The following is a 13,957-nucleotide window of genomic DNA, read 5'->3' on the forward strand; positions in this document are numbered from 1 at the left end:
TGCTAAAAGATCACCTAAGCAAACCCTTGAGATAGTGAGTCTCTACAGCTTCACTTTAATTTTAGGTTAGTTCATACCTTTAATTTTTTTTTTTTTTTTTATCCTCACCCGAGGACATTTTTCAATATTTTGTTCAGATAGAGTGGGAGGGAGAGAGAGAGAGAAACATTGATGTGAAAGGGACACATCGAGTGGTTGCCACCCACACGACCAACCAGGGCCGTGGACAAACTGCAATGGAGGTACATGCCCTAAGCGGAACCAAACCCGGGTCTCTCGGGACCGCAGGCCGATGCTCTAACCGCTGAGCCAAACTGGCCAGGGCCAATTTTTAAAATTATTTCAGTGCCTCCTGCTCCAGAGGTCTTAGGGCTTGGGGAGAAAATGAAAAGAAGTGAAGTGACATCTAAGTAAACTGAGTGATCTGAAATGAACCGCGGTCAGCAGCGAGTCCTCAAGCAGCTCTCTCCCACACCACACTCCTGGGAGGGGGAGGGGGGGCTCCGCACTGCTAGTATTCTGACAGAGGCACAGGCTGCGCACCCCCCACCTTCCCATCAGCTAAAATGCAAAGCAACCACCCTTTCTGGACAACCTTCTGCCTTCCCATTGCTTACATGGACTGAAAAACCCCCCGCAGAATCAGGACTTCAGGTCCTAACAGGACAAAATCCAAAAACCAAAAGTGATAACCTGTTTGGCCTCTTGGGGGAAAGGCTCTCCTTCCTGTCTCCTCCAGCCCACTGACCTACACTCGGGGGACATCTGCCTTCCCTGCCTAGGGAACAGCAAACTCGGATCAGTAACCTCTGCCCTGGATATTCAAACCACGGCAAACAAGGAAATGAACGGTGAGGAGATCAAAAGGCAAATTCAGCATGCTGATATCTCATTTATTTTCACCATTTAAGGAACTTTTTGATTAGCATCCTTTTTCCTCCACTGATTTAAAAAATAATAATAAAATTAAAAACCTTAGATTCTGGGGAGGAACTCTGCAGCGGAAGAGGAATAAGGTCATGAGATGAGTAGGGAAAAGGCCGCATGTGCTCTGGCTCCATGTCCTCTCCTATGTCACCCCTGTCCCAACACACACACACACACACACACACACACACACACACACTCACTCACACACTCCGTGTTTCCCCTGGTGTAAAAATAGCTGCCCGAGTTGTATTTATCCCCAAGCAGCAGTGACTGCGGGCCTCCCTGCGTGGTCACTGCCTCTCAGCAGCTCACACCATCAGGTGACGCCTCGCACCTCGCGTACCCCACCACCAGTGGGACAAAAGCCCTCAGTGACCTTAGACGTTTTTACTTGAATCAGCAGTGTGGCTCTGAGAGGACATCCTCCCGGCGTTCCCAGCCTGGCCGCGGGCGCTCCCCTCCCCCGCGCCGCCGCCCGCCCCGCAGCCCGCAGCCCGCAGCCCGCAGCCCGGAGCCCGGAGCCCGGAGCCCGGAGCCCGCAGTCCGCAGCCCGGAGCCCGCAGCCCGGAGCCCGCAGCCCGCAGCCCGCAGCCCGCAGCCCGCAGCCCGCAGCCCGCAGCGCGGTTCCCGGGCTGGGCAGGGACGGCCTGTGCCGCCTGGAACGTCCCGCGCGGGGGCTGGAACGCGCCCTCCCGCACCCGGAACAGGCTTCCTGGGGGGCTGGGAAAGGCTCTGGCGTTTCCTAACGAGGCCCAGGCACCTCCTCCGTGGGGCCCTTTCGCTCCCGGCAGGATCCCCATCCCCAGCAGGGAACTGATTTCCCCAGCGCCGGGGAGGGAGTCGCATCTGCACCCAGCGCAGGCGGCTGGTGGTCAGGGGCGCATGCGCGGAGAGGGGCGCATCTGCTCCGGACTCTGGCGCTGGGGGGCGGGGGAGGGGGGCAGGGGCCGGCGCATTCGTCAGACTTGAGGCTGTGGGGCCCCCAGGCTGAGAACCCAGCTGTCTTACTTTTGCTGCTGCCCACTTTCCTAACAGCACGTTGGGAACACTGCACTAGTGAAAGAGAGTCACAGAATGCTGAAGGCACAGGATTCTTAGAGAACACCTGCTTTGTCCCTCCATTTCACAGATGAGGCAACTGAGGTCCAAACAATCAGTAGGAAATCACCAATGCTGCGTTTCTGGATTCCGGCAGCTGGGATCAGATCCAGCGCTTAGTGGCATGGTTTAGGCACACTTACCAAGCTCCTGGATACTGTGCACTCAGTGCACGTGTGGACAAAAGATAACCATGATACATCAGAAGTAGTTGTAACCATGGCCGCCAAGGCGGGCCTGGGTTTGAGCTGGTGATTTGCAGGACTATACTACTAGCTGGATGGCCTTAGCGATGCAAATAACCTCTCCGCTCCCCTATTTCCGGTCCACAAGTAGGAGATAAAAATAGGACCTATCTGCTAGGGTCTCAGGCTTAAATGAGGTCAAGTGCACATTGCTTAGCACTATGCCTGCACGTGGAAGTCACTCAGATATTTGTGCAATGTTTTGAGAAGCAAAAAGTGCTAAGCACACAAGCATTCATGAGACGAGCACGGTACTCATTACCAGAGAGAAGTCATGCGGGATAGGGAAGGTGCTTTCCTGCGTGCAGCACGGGGCAGGCTCACACCGGGTTGCATGACCTGGCATGACAGGGAAAGGAGGAAATGGCCTGTTTATCTTCCCTTCAGCGGCCCCCACCCTTTCCCCTCCCTCGCCCCTCTCTCCCCTCCCAGCTCTCACTGTGACTCATGGTGGCTGCAAAGATACATGGGGACCTCTTATCAGGGTGAAATGTGTTCTGCAAGGTGGTGTAATTGATGTTTTATGTCCTACTTTATCTCAGGAGCCTCTCTCCTCTTTTTCTAGGCAGAACAGGCACCAAAAGGAGAGATGGGATTAAACAGATCAGAAGGAATGGTGGTTAAATGCCCAAGGTGTCCGGCTGGAGTAGTCTGGAATCATAGATCATCAGAGTTGAAGATCATCTGGGACAAGGATGTTCATGAAGAAGTGAAAAACTGTGGAAGGTAAAATGTCAAGTTTTAGACTCAAGTAAAAGCCCTGGTTTTGTGTGTTCCCATAGTTCATTTATCCATCTACACACACTGCTTCGAGTCATACATTATGCACTGCCAGGTCCCAGACTCTGTGTTGGTAAACAGGGCACGGGGAAAGGAAAGTAAGAATCCAGGAGGACCCTAGGTCTTTTGTGCAGGTTCGTGGATGATGATAAAAGTTGCTGTGGAAACAAGTAGAGGAATAGAAACTGGTCTGAGAGGAAGATGGTGTGTTTAAACATATTCTTTACGTGCCAGTGGGACTTCCAGAGAAGACCTCCAGGAGGCAGTTAGGAACGTGGGTGCCAAGGCGGGGAGAGAGGCCTAGAGCACCCCTCAGGCAATGGTCACATATAGGTGGTCACTGGAGTGGAGGTGGGGTTGAGATGGCCCAGAGAGAGCGGGCAGAATGAGAAAATCATGAGATGGATAAGAACTTAACCCCAACAGACACCAGCTTCTAAGGATCGAATAGGGACCTGAGGAGGAGGCAACGAAGTGAGAAGAAACCCAGAACAAAAGGGCACGAAGCAGTTTAGATGAAGAGATTCTCTAAGGTAAGGAAGTGGATGGGGGTAAAAAATGCCACAGAAATGTCCAGCACAAACACCAGAATGTGCCCCTGGAATCTGACTCTGAGGAAGCTACTGATGACTCCCGTGGCCCCGGTTTCGATGGGGACATGAGAGCAGAAACCAAGTCACACTGGGTTAGAAGTGCAGTCCGGGAAGGCGAGAGCAAGGGCAGCGGGCATAGCTCACTGCTCCAGAGAGCTGGTTGGGCAGGGAAGGGGAACTCACAGCTGGGAGGCTGGTTGAGGTTTGTGTCAGTCTTTTTACTGTGGGAAACTGAAACCTGCTTGTAGAGAAGCAGGAAGGGTTAACAGGGAAGAAAAAGAGGGGGTCTCCCCCCTCAGTACAACTTCCACAGGGGTGAAGGGGAAGAAAGGACATTCCGCCCCAGATAACCCAGAGGAAAGGTCTTTCTTTGTTCTTTTTCTCGAACCAGGTGAGAGGAGGCGGTGCACTCGGTGGGTGCAGGAACAGACTGGGGGGCTCTTCCAAACAGCCTTGCTCTGTCAGGATCTAGCCATGGCAGCAATCCGACCATTAAATGGACTTAATTAGCTCATTTTCCAGTGGAGCTGGACCCAGTGACACACAAATAATGTAAATTAGACGTTGTCATTACCATGTCGGTCAGGACGCCATGTAGCAAGTGACTAAAACCCGGCTCTAACCAGCTAAACCCCAAGTGGAATCCACTGGTTTGCTAAACTGGGTAGACTGGCTTTTGGCACGGTTAGTTTCAGATGCTTAAAAGATGTTGTCAGGAATAAGGATGATGTTTTGAAATTTTCAGTGTGTTTTTCTCTTTTGCCTTTCGAAGCACATGAATTTTGTCTGCTCAAGGTGTTCATCTGCCTGAAGTGACTCGGCACCTAAGCATTTACCCATAAGTTGATCAGTGTAGATAAATAATGTTTAAAATCATAAATCAAAGTGGAATTTTTCTCCTCTTAAATTTTATCACACTGATTAATTTTAATAATTGAATTTGAGGGATATAATCAACTAAATGTCCAGTCTGGTTAAAAACTGAGTGCAATCCGGCCTGGCCGGTGTGGCTCAGTGGTTGAGCATCGACCGATGCACCAAGCCGTCACCAGTTCGATTCCCAGTCAGAGCTCATGCCCAGGTTGTGGGCCAAATCCCCAGTGAGGGGCATGCAGGAGGCAGCCAATTGATGTTCTCTCTTATCAATGTTTCTCTCTCTTTTTCCCTCTCCCTTTCTCTCTCTGTAAAAATCAATAAAGTGTGTATATATATATATATATATATATATATATATAAAACTTAGTGCAATCTGTGAATAGTTTTTATTTAGAAAATGCTCAGTCTCTCCTCTTGTGAATATGAAGGCAACACCTGTCTTATTTTTTCTCTGTGTATTATTTCCTCTTTTTAAATAAATCACCCTCTCCTAAATCCAAGAGAACCTGGATAATCGGTTTGGGGATGTAAAAAAAAAAAAAAAGCTTTTGTAACACATAAAAAGTGTATTTATTCCAGGAGAGATGGGAAGGGCAGCATCAGCTTTTCTTCATAGAATTTTATTTTCGATATCATAAAGCACTCCACATAATTAAAAAACAAACAAAAAAAGTCATCCCTGAGTAAAAACAGATATTTAAGGTCTAAGAAAAGAAACATAATCATCAGTTTTACTCTAAAAATTATGCTGTGCCTTTTTGTAAATAGTATTATTCCATAGGGGATAACTTAAATCTCAGAATTGAAGACTTTTTTTTTGTCCTCACCTGAGGACATTTTTCCACTTTTTTGTTCAGATAGAGTGGGAGGGAAAGAGAGGAAGAGAGAGAGGGAGAGAGAGAAACATCGATGTGAAAGGGACACAATGAGTGATTGCCACCCGCAGGACCCAAACAGGGCCGGGGACAAACTGCAACCGAGGTACATGCCCTTAGCGGGAACTAAACCTGGGTCTCTCTGGACAGCAGGCTGATGTTCTAACTGCTGAGCCAAACAGGCCAGGGCGAATTGAAGACTTTTTGGAACAAAAGCATCATTAATCACAATACAAAGAAATAAACTCATTATGCCCTGGTGTTTGAGTCACACAATTAATTCAGAAAGGGCTGGTTTCGTCTGGATGTGGAAGCCAGGCGTTCATTTAGTCACCAGATATGTATCACCCACTTGCAGCCTCTCTGCACTGTGCTGGGCACCGGGGATGTGGAGGTGAGTAAGGCCGACTCATGTCTGGGAAGGAAGGAGCAGGGGGAGCACGGAGGTCCCGCAAGCTGTGCAGGCCTGCTGCGGGCTTGCGCCGGGGAGCCAGCAGTCTTCAGTGGGGTGGATGGCTCAGAGGTGAGCCGAATGGTAAGCTGCCTGGAGGCTTGGCATTTCTCGCGGTGCCCAGAGCTGCACCGAGGAAGCACCTGTAGACATTTTACTGCCCTGGCTAAGACGAGGAGGTTTGGAAATCCTTTTTGGCAGCCCTGAGGCAACTGGGCTCTGTGACAACTGAGATATGAGAACTCCTGGTTTCCCCAGCGCCTCGGTATGTGTGCTCTGGCATTGCCTGCCAAGGCCCTGGGCCTTCCAGTCATTCATTGAACAGGTAGTTATTGAGCTCCAACCACGGGCCAGGCGCTGTTCAAGCAAAGACGACTAAATTCCCATGGAGTGTATCAGTCTATCAAAGTGGTAACAAGTGCTCTGGAGAAAAAGAAAGCAAAAACGGGAGGACTGGGAACGGGGGTGGGAGTTCTACGGGTGTATAATAGGGTCCTCAAGAAATCCAGCTCACTTCCCCTAGTGACCCGAGCACCTGAGAATCTCAGCTGGTGGTAACCAAGGAGCCTGCCAAATAAAGTGGCCAGGCACCTGACCCCCGAGTTCCTGGGAAGTGGTCAGCTCAGGCCAAGACAGGCTGGTGTGCCTGCCCCCTCCCCAGAGAGTTTTCTCAAAGGCCGAGTGGAACTAGCACAGCTAGAGTCTGGGAGCTCATGCCTGGAGAGGAAATGGGGTCCTCTATTCTGGAGGGGAGAGAGAGGTTTGTTTAGGTATAGTCAGGTCTCCTGGCAGCATCTGGGGGAGAAGGGTATTCAGCTCCCCAAGGAAAGTGTTGGCAAGGCCAAGGCAGAAGGTCAAGGCCCTGGCTAAGGGGACCAAGGCCAGGACTAGGCTCCAGTCCTCTCTGGAAACTGGAGTGTCAATCAGGAAGAGGCAGACACCAGGTCATTGGAATGGACTGGGAGGGACAGCTGTGTCTGGTGGGTGCATGAGGATACAGACCCCACCCCTCTGGGCACCAGGCTATAGCTGGGGGGGCGGGGGGAGCAGAGTAAAGAACTCAGGGTCAGGACCTTTAGGCTGAGGCAGAGGGTTGGCGCAGGGTGTCAGGTTGTGGGGCTTTGGGAACCGAGTCAAGAGATTTGTGTTTTTCTCAGATCTGCTAACACTGGCTAAGCTGCCTCTGGGCTTTTGGCTGCGGCCAAGTCTTGCTTGTTCTGTCATCTACATAAGCACCAGGGCACTTTTAACCATGAGCCAGATAACACTGAAATGAAGAGCAGGTCTATGGAGAGGGCAGCTAGGGGTGGGAAGGAGGGTGAAATGGGAAGGGATCCCCAATTCCTTATGACTGAAGCACAGTTCCCAACAGAAACCGAGCAGAAAGTAACTTAAGCTGCTGGGAGGAGACAAGTACGTACGGTAAACAGTGACCGGCACAGCGTGCCCTTCTGTGTGGACGCCAGGGTCAGAACAACATGTCACGTTGCCACTTTGATCATGGGATTCAGATCAGAAAGAACTTGGGCTTTGGACTTCGCTCTGGGCTTGGCTCTTGTCTCTGCCACCTGTTGGCTGTGTGACCTTGGGTAAGTTACTTGACCCTCCAAGCCTTCGTTTCTTCATCTGTGTAGTGGGAGGGTACATGGAGTCTGCGCTAGGATGCAGTCATGTCTGGTGAGCTAGCGGGGAACCCCCGGGTTGGGGAGTCTGCCTTTCTGGAGGAGCCGCAAGGAGCCAAGCACAGTGAGCTCACCAAGTGGCGGAGTGTCCATGTCAGAGAAGGGAGCCGTTCTAAGTACACTGTGGCTCATCTGTCCTTGGCCCTCCCCCATGTTGGAACCATTCCTGGGCAGAGCTGACACAGAGCTAACAGGGTTGTTTGCCAAGTACTCTATAAGACACTTTGTTACAGGGTCACCATCAATGAACATAGCAGGAGAGAAAGGCGTCTTCTCCCCAGGGCCGCTTTGCCAGGGCCAGATGACAGCGCAGGGAGGGGGCAGCGGCGTGGGGGAATGCACGTAAGACACCGGATCCCAGGGGCTCCCTAGAAGCGCAGGTGAAAGGTGCTTTGCTGGGATCAAGTTCTGCTGAGTGAGGATGGTAACAAACGATCATTCGGATGAATAGTTCAGACGTGGCTCCATTTGCCCCACACAAGTCAGGGAACTTGGGTTAATACCAGTTCAATGGGGATCAAACGAGATGGTCCCAGGCATGATCCTAGACATAGTGAGCACACGGTAAATGTCAGATTCTCCTCAGAAGCCAACTAGACAGCCCACTGGTGCCCCCGGGGACTGCTCGGGACATCCCCTGGTGTGTTTGGGGATTGGACAGCAGTTCCATGGCACAGATTTTTAATCAGAAAATAGCCTGACACATATCTCTGCAGACTTACTGCGTGTCAGTAAGGTACATGTCTAAGAGGGCTTTGAGTTATTTTTCTTCTCAGTACTTTACAAAATACTTGGTATACATTTTATTCACATTAGTCTTCACAACCTAACAATGTGGGAGCCCCATTTACAAGTGGGAAGTTTGAGTGTCAAAGAAGTTAAGTAATTTATCCATAATATCCTAACAATAAGGGTGAAGCTGGAGTCAAACCCATCCTTTGTCTTTGGTGGGGAGCTGAGGCCAAACAAATGAAAGACTGAGGGGGAGACCCAGCAGATGCTGAAGCCTGAGGTTCTGACCGGAAGAGCAGAAGAAGACAGACCTTTGTGGCTGGACATCCGAAGAGGCCAGCTGGCCTGGGGCTGAATCCAGGCAGAGGGTGGAAGGCTGCAGACCGGGTGCAGGAGAGGAGGCAGCATGTAGCGGGGGGGCTCCCAGGGTCTCTTGCCTGTGCCCCTGGAGCTGCCCCGGCTCTCACATTTTGGAGAATATTTGTGGGCCTTTTGAAAGGAAAATGCAACTCCTCCCCCACCCCCCAAGTTTCCGAAAGTCAACAGTGGCTTGGTTCCTATTGCTTTCTGGACCGTGCCGATCCCCTCTCGTGACTTTGGCAACTGCTGGTCTCAGGGTCTGTATCCTGATCATTCCTAATCCTTCTTGGAAAATTATTTGTGAGATCCTAAAAGCATGCACAGCCACATACTGAAATGTGCCAACGTTTGTTAGCCAGAAACGGTGCTCATTTCAAATTGCAGGAAAAAACAAACAAACAAACAAAATCACAGAAGAGACTGAAAAAAGAAATGATATTTTTATGGAGCAGATTCTGGGCTGGCACCCTTCACATTCGTGATCTCTTTTAACATTCCCTGCTTTGTAGTGTGGAAGGTGATGTCATTTCCACCTTGGCTGTTGAGGAAAGAACCACTCAGAGAGGTAAAGCAACTTGGCCGAAGTCACACAGCTAATAAGAGGCAATCCCGGTCTGACTTGAGAGCATTTCTCAATATTCCACAATATTGAATTCGAGTGGAACTGAGAGGACCAACAGACATAGTTTAATTGACAATAACATTATTAACCCCAGTTTTTATTAATTCAAGTTTACAAACCATGCAGTCTCCAAATTACCAGCTTCAGAGGAATTCTTAGATCTTTGCCATAGTCAGGATTCACGCAATCCCACCCATTACAACTAGACACTGACTGAGATGCCGCCAGAGGGCCCACGTGGAGCGGCGTGGGTCTGTGGGTGACTTTCACCCTTGACGGTGGCCCTCAGAAATGGGGCCCATCTTGCACTGGGAAGGGGATGTGGAGGAAAGTCTCAGATGAAGATGCCAGATTTCCTCCAACTCAGTGTAATACAAGCCCCAAAGTTTGACATCCTACCTGCTTTACTTTCCCTGGCAACTCCAATTTTGACAAGAGAGCGAGAAGTGCGTCTCCCCCTTGACAGGAACAACGTGTGACATGAACAGGCACTGTGCTGGGTTTTGACAGTTCTTCAGAAGAAAGCACCTCCTGCCTGTTCTGTTCAATGCCAGTCCGGGTTGAGTCACCGCATTTTCAGCCAGGCAAGTATTTTAAGATATGAGCAATCTAAGCCAGAACAGGCAGAGAAAGGTGAAGGATGGATTATCGACATGAGCTTTGATGGTGCTTGTTGTCATGGTGCTGGGAAAATGATTTTCAGTGAGAGTCTCACTCACTGCTGTTTTGCTAGAGTTCTTGACATGGGAGGCTGGTGGTCACCCCAGCGCAGGCGTGGCACACACGGACACCCACTCTAGAAGGCTCCCATTGGTTGTTTGAGTTGTGGTTCAATGGCTGTAACTTGCCCTGGCCGGTATGGCTCCGCCCACGGACCAACGAGTCCTGGGTTCGTCCCCAGCCCCGGTTGGGGTTGTGCAGGAGGCAACCAATTGATATGTCTCTCTCATATCAATGTTTCTCTCTCTCTCTCCCTCCAGCTCTATCTGACGATTAATGTAAAAAAAAAAGATCCTCAGGTCGGGTGAGGATTTTTTTTAAAAAGACTATAACTCATGTGGATGGCAAAACTGTTCTCTTTAGATCCTTGCAGGGAGCCAGCATGACCCTGCCAGTCACCCACCTCCATGACATCACCAGAACTTTGGGAGCAGAGTCAGTGACTGCCAGAGCCACCTCGACCTCTGCTCCCTGGTTCAGCACCTGGCCCTGGAAAATACCACCATCGCCAGTCTCTTAAACATGATTTAAGGCTTGGATCTTTTTTTTTTTTTTAAATCCTCACCCGAGGATATTTTTTCATTTTATCTTCAGATAGAGTGGGGGTGGGAGAGAGAGAGAGAACACCAAAGTGAGAGAGATGATGTGGGCTGCCTCCCATGTGACCCTGACCAGGGCCGGGACCAGGGTGTGTGCCCTTGACCGGAATCAAACCCATGACTCTTTGGTCCCAGCCAATGCTCTAACGGCTGAGCCAAACCGACCAGGGCAAGGCTTGGGTCTCAGGCCGTTCTGAGAGTCAGAGGGAACCGGAGGGACTGCCAGGAGCTGGAAGCAGGCGGGTATGCTGCCCAGGGGAAATGACTGCAACCCACGGGGCCAGGCTGCGTTCCATCGCCTGGCATTGCCTGGGAGCACCGCCGCCTCTGCCGGTCTCTGCACTGCAAAGCTCTGCGGACCTGCACCACAGGGGGCGCTCTTCAGTTCCACGGTGCTGGCTTACAGCAGGAGAGTGCTGTTGTCACCCTCCCAGGAGCCATGCGATGAACTCCTGTGGGAGCCACTACAGGGCCCCTCCCTCTCTCCTGCTCCTCTTTGGTGGGACCTTCCCTGGGGGACTGCAGAGGCTGCAGGGAGGTGGGGGCGGGGGGTTACCTTGCTATCTACCTTTTCCTGAATCCCCTTAATTAAACTAAACCTTCAAATAAATGTAAAACACAAGCAAGCTCTAGAAGGCTCTGCCATCTCCTCCCCCAGATTCTGACTCGGGCTTGGGCAGGTTTATTTTTATTGAGGTCCCAGGAGATTAGACTGCATGGCATCCTGGACCACACTTTGTTTTTTTTTTTTTTTTTTTTTTTTTTTTTTTTTTTTTTTTTATTTGGGAGGGAGAGAGAGGAAGGGAGAGAGAGAGAGAAACATCGATGTGAAGGGACACATCGAGTGGCTGCCACCCGCACGACCAACCAGGGCCGGGGACAAACTGCAACCGAAGTACGTGCCCTTAGCGGGAACCGAACCCGGGTCTCTCTGGACCGCAGGCCGACGCTCTAACCGCTGAGCCAAACTGGCCAGGGCCTGGACCACACTTTGAAAAGTGCTGCAGCAGAAAGAAGCCAGCAAATGCATGGGATGCATCTGGTGTGCGTGGCAATTCACTTCGTTTCTGGAAGTAGTGTTATGAGCTGCATTGTGTCCCAACCCCCAAATTCATATGTGGAAGTCCCAACTGCCAGCACCTCAGAAGTAGACTGTATTTGGAAATAGAGCCTTTAGAGATGTAATTAAGTGAAAATAAGGTCAACAGGGTGGGCCCTAGTCCAGTGTAGCCGGTGTCCTTACAAGAAGAGGTTAGGACCCAGAGAGTGAGGAGACCGTGTCCACCAGCCAGGAGAGGCCTCAGACATCAGCACGCAGACACCTTGGTCTCAAACTTCCAGCCTCAACAACGGTCAGAAAACTAATTTCTGTTGTGTGAGCCACCCATTCTGTGGTCCTTTGTCATGACAGCCCTAGCATATTAATACAAACAGGAACCTGATTTCACGAGATCACCCTCTCAGAAGGTAGACACTGGTTTATGAAGCAAAGGACATGAACTCCAGCCCTGGAGCTGCAGAGGTGGCTCAGCCTGCTTGGCAACCACAGCTTCCAATGCCAGACATTCCTGCATGGAAAGAAAGACCAGAACCTTCTTTCCTGGTGTACCACCTGCGTGACTTTAGACAAAACAATAATTAGTATTATTCTACTTGTAAATACGTGTGTTGTGCTTACTATATGCCAGGTAGTAGTCTAAGTACTGTACACATATTAACTCACTTATCCTTGATTACAACCACAGGATGCATGTATGCGGCACCACATTCCCTTACTCAAAATCCTCAGGGCCTGCCGTGTTTCACGTGTCAGAATTTGGGGATCTGAGGAAGATAACATGGAGCATGCACTGCAGACAACATAACATCCTGCAGCATCTGCGACAGTGTCCTCCAATCAATCGTGCCAATATTTCTGCAGTGAGATGTGCATGTTGAATAAAGAAAGACTATAAGTGGCCTTGTGTCAATTCAAGACAGAATTTGTATCAAGTGAGTCTATTCAGGTCAGCTTGTGCTGCCCAATGGGTTATAAATACGATTTTTGGTAAGTGGAGCTTCGAAGGTTTTGAAATCGTGGACCTGTATTGACCCTGTCTTACAGGTGAAGAAACAGGCACAAGGAGGTTAAACGAGGTACCCACATTTATTAACTCATGAAAGGGGGGCAGAGCTACCAACCCAGGCAGCCTGGCTCTGGAGTCCACCCTCTTCACATGCACCTGCTGGGGCCCGACCCATCCATAGAATAGGAGTTACCCCAAGCTTGCAGCCGTGCTGTGAGGACCAGGTACAATGTAGGTAGAGTTCTGTTATGAATTGAATTCTGTGCCACCCCCCATTTATATGTTGATGCACCCAGAACCTCAGAATATAACTCCATATAGAAATAGGGTCATTGCAGATACAACGAATTCAATTAAGATGAGTTCATTAGGATGGGCCCTAATTCAATATGATTACTGCTGTCCTTATTTTAAAAAGAAGTCTGGGCACAGAGACAAACATGTAGCCAGGGAAAGCACCATGTGAAGATGAAGACAGAGATCAGGGTGACATTTCTACAAGCCAAGGAACGCCCAGATTACCAGCAAGCCCCAGTCGTTAGGAGGGAGGCAAGGAACAGTCCCTCCCAGCCCTCAGAAGGAACTAACCCTGACAACACCTTTACCTTGAACTTCTGGCCCCCAGAACTGGGAGACACAATTCTGTGTTCAAGCCACCGGGTTTGCTCTGCTCTGTTACCGCCCCCCTAGTAAACCAATGCAAGTTCCTGCCACGGGTGCTGGCTTCCACATGGGCCACGCAGAGTGACAGCTAACCACACTGATTATCTATATAATGGAGATTTCTGATTCTTTGTGGAAAAATACATTCGTTGGATTCAATGATTTCTAAGGCCTCTTCCAGTTTCCAGGTCTAATACTCTGTTTGCAACGTGAAATTCAAATCCACTTTCCACTTGCGCCCGTGGTCTGGCTCTTCAAGCATCTCTCTGCTGTTGTACAGATCAGCCCATGTGAAGGTAGTCTTCATCAGCAGGACAAAATAAAGCAAGAAACTCCCTTTCCTGTGCTGTGGTTTGTGTCCCTGGACATTAAAACTAAAACCACGTAGGCCTCAACTTGCCTTCTGATGTTCCTCTTTGTATCACAACCTCACTTGCCGTGGCTTTTTCTGAATCCCTTTCTCTTGCATCTGTAACCCACAGTGGATGTTTGGGCTGCAAATTCTGCAGAGAAAAACAGAAATCTAAGTTAGAGGTTGTTTACTTGAGTTAAGGATTACTGAAACCTTATGTAGACCTGGAAAGTTTGGGTTCTTCAAGTGGAAATGTGTCCCCTTGCTGTCATTTTGCTGAACAGATAAAAGCTGCTTTGAGAGAGTCTAAAAG

The 13,957-nt window shown here is 50.0% G+C and overlaps 1 long non-coding RNA gene across 2 annotated transcripts; it reads left to right on the top strand.

The window, feature by feature from the left end:
- Positions 1-2,877: 2,877 nt before the first annotated feature.
- On the top strand, positions 2,878-12,515 carry LOC118616832. 2 transcript variants are annotated; one of them, XR_004956715.1, is made up of 3 exons: positions 2,878-2,999; positions 3,480-3,586; positions 12,309-12,515. It is a non-coding gene; the product is annotated as an uncharacterized LOC118616832 (long non-coding RNA). The 2 variants fall into 2 exon arrangements; XR_004956716.1 differs by lacking the exon at positions 12,309-12,515 and adding an exon at positions 7,221-7,374.
- Positions 12,516-13,957: the final 1,442 nt, after the last annotated feature.

Source organism: Molossus molossus, unplaced genomic scaffold, assembly GCF_014108415.1.
Source record: "Molossus molossus isolate mMolMol1 unplaced genomic scaffold, mMolMol1.p scaffold_m16_p_5, whole genome shotgun sequence".
NCBI classification, from domain to species: domain Eukaryota; kingdom Metazoa; phylum Chordata; class Mammalia; order Chiroptera; family Molossidae; genus Molossus; species Molossus molossus.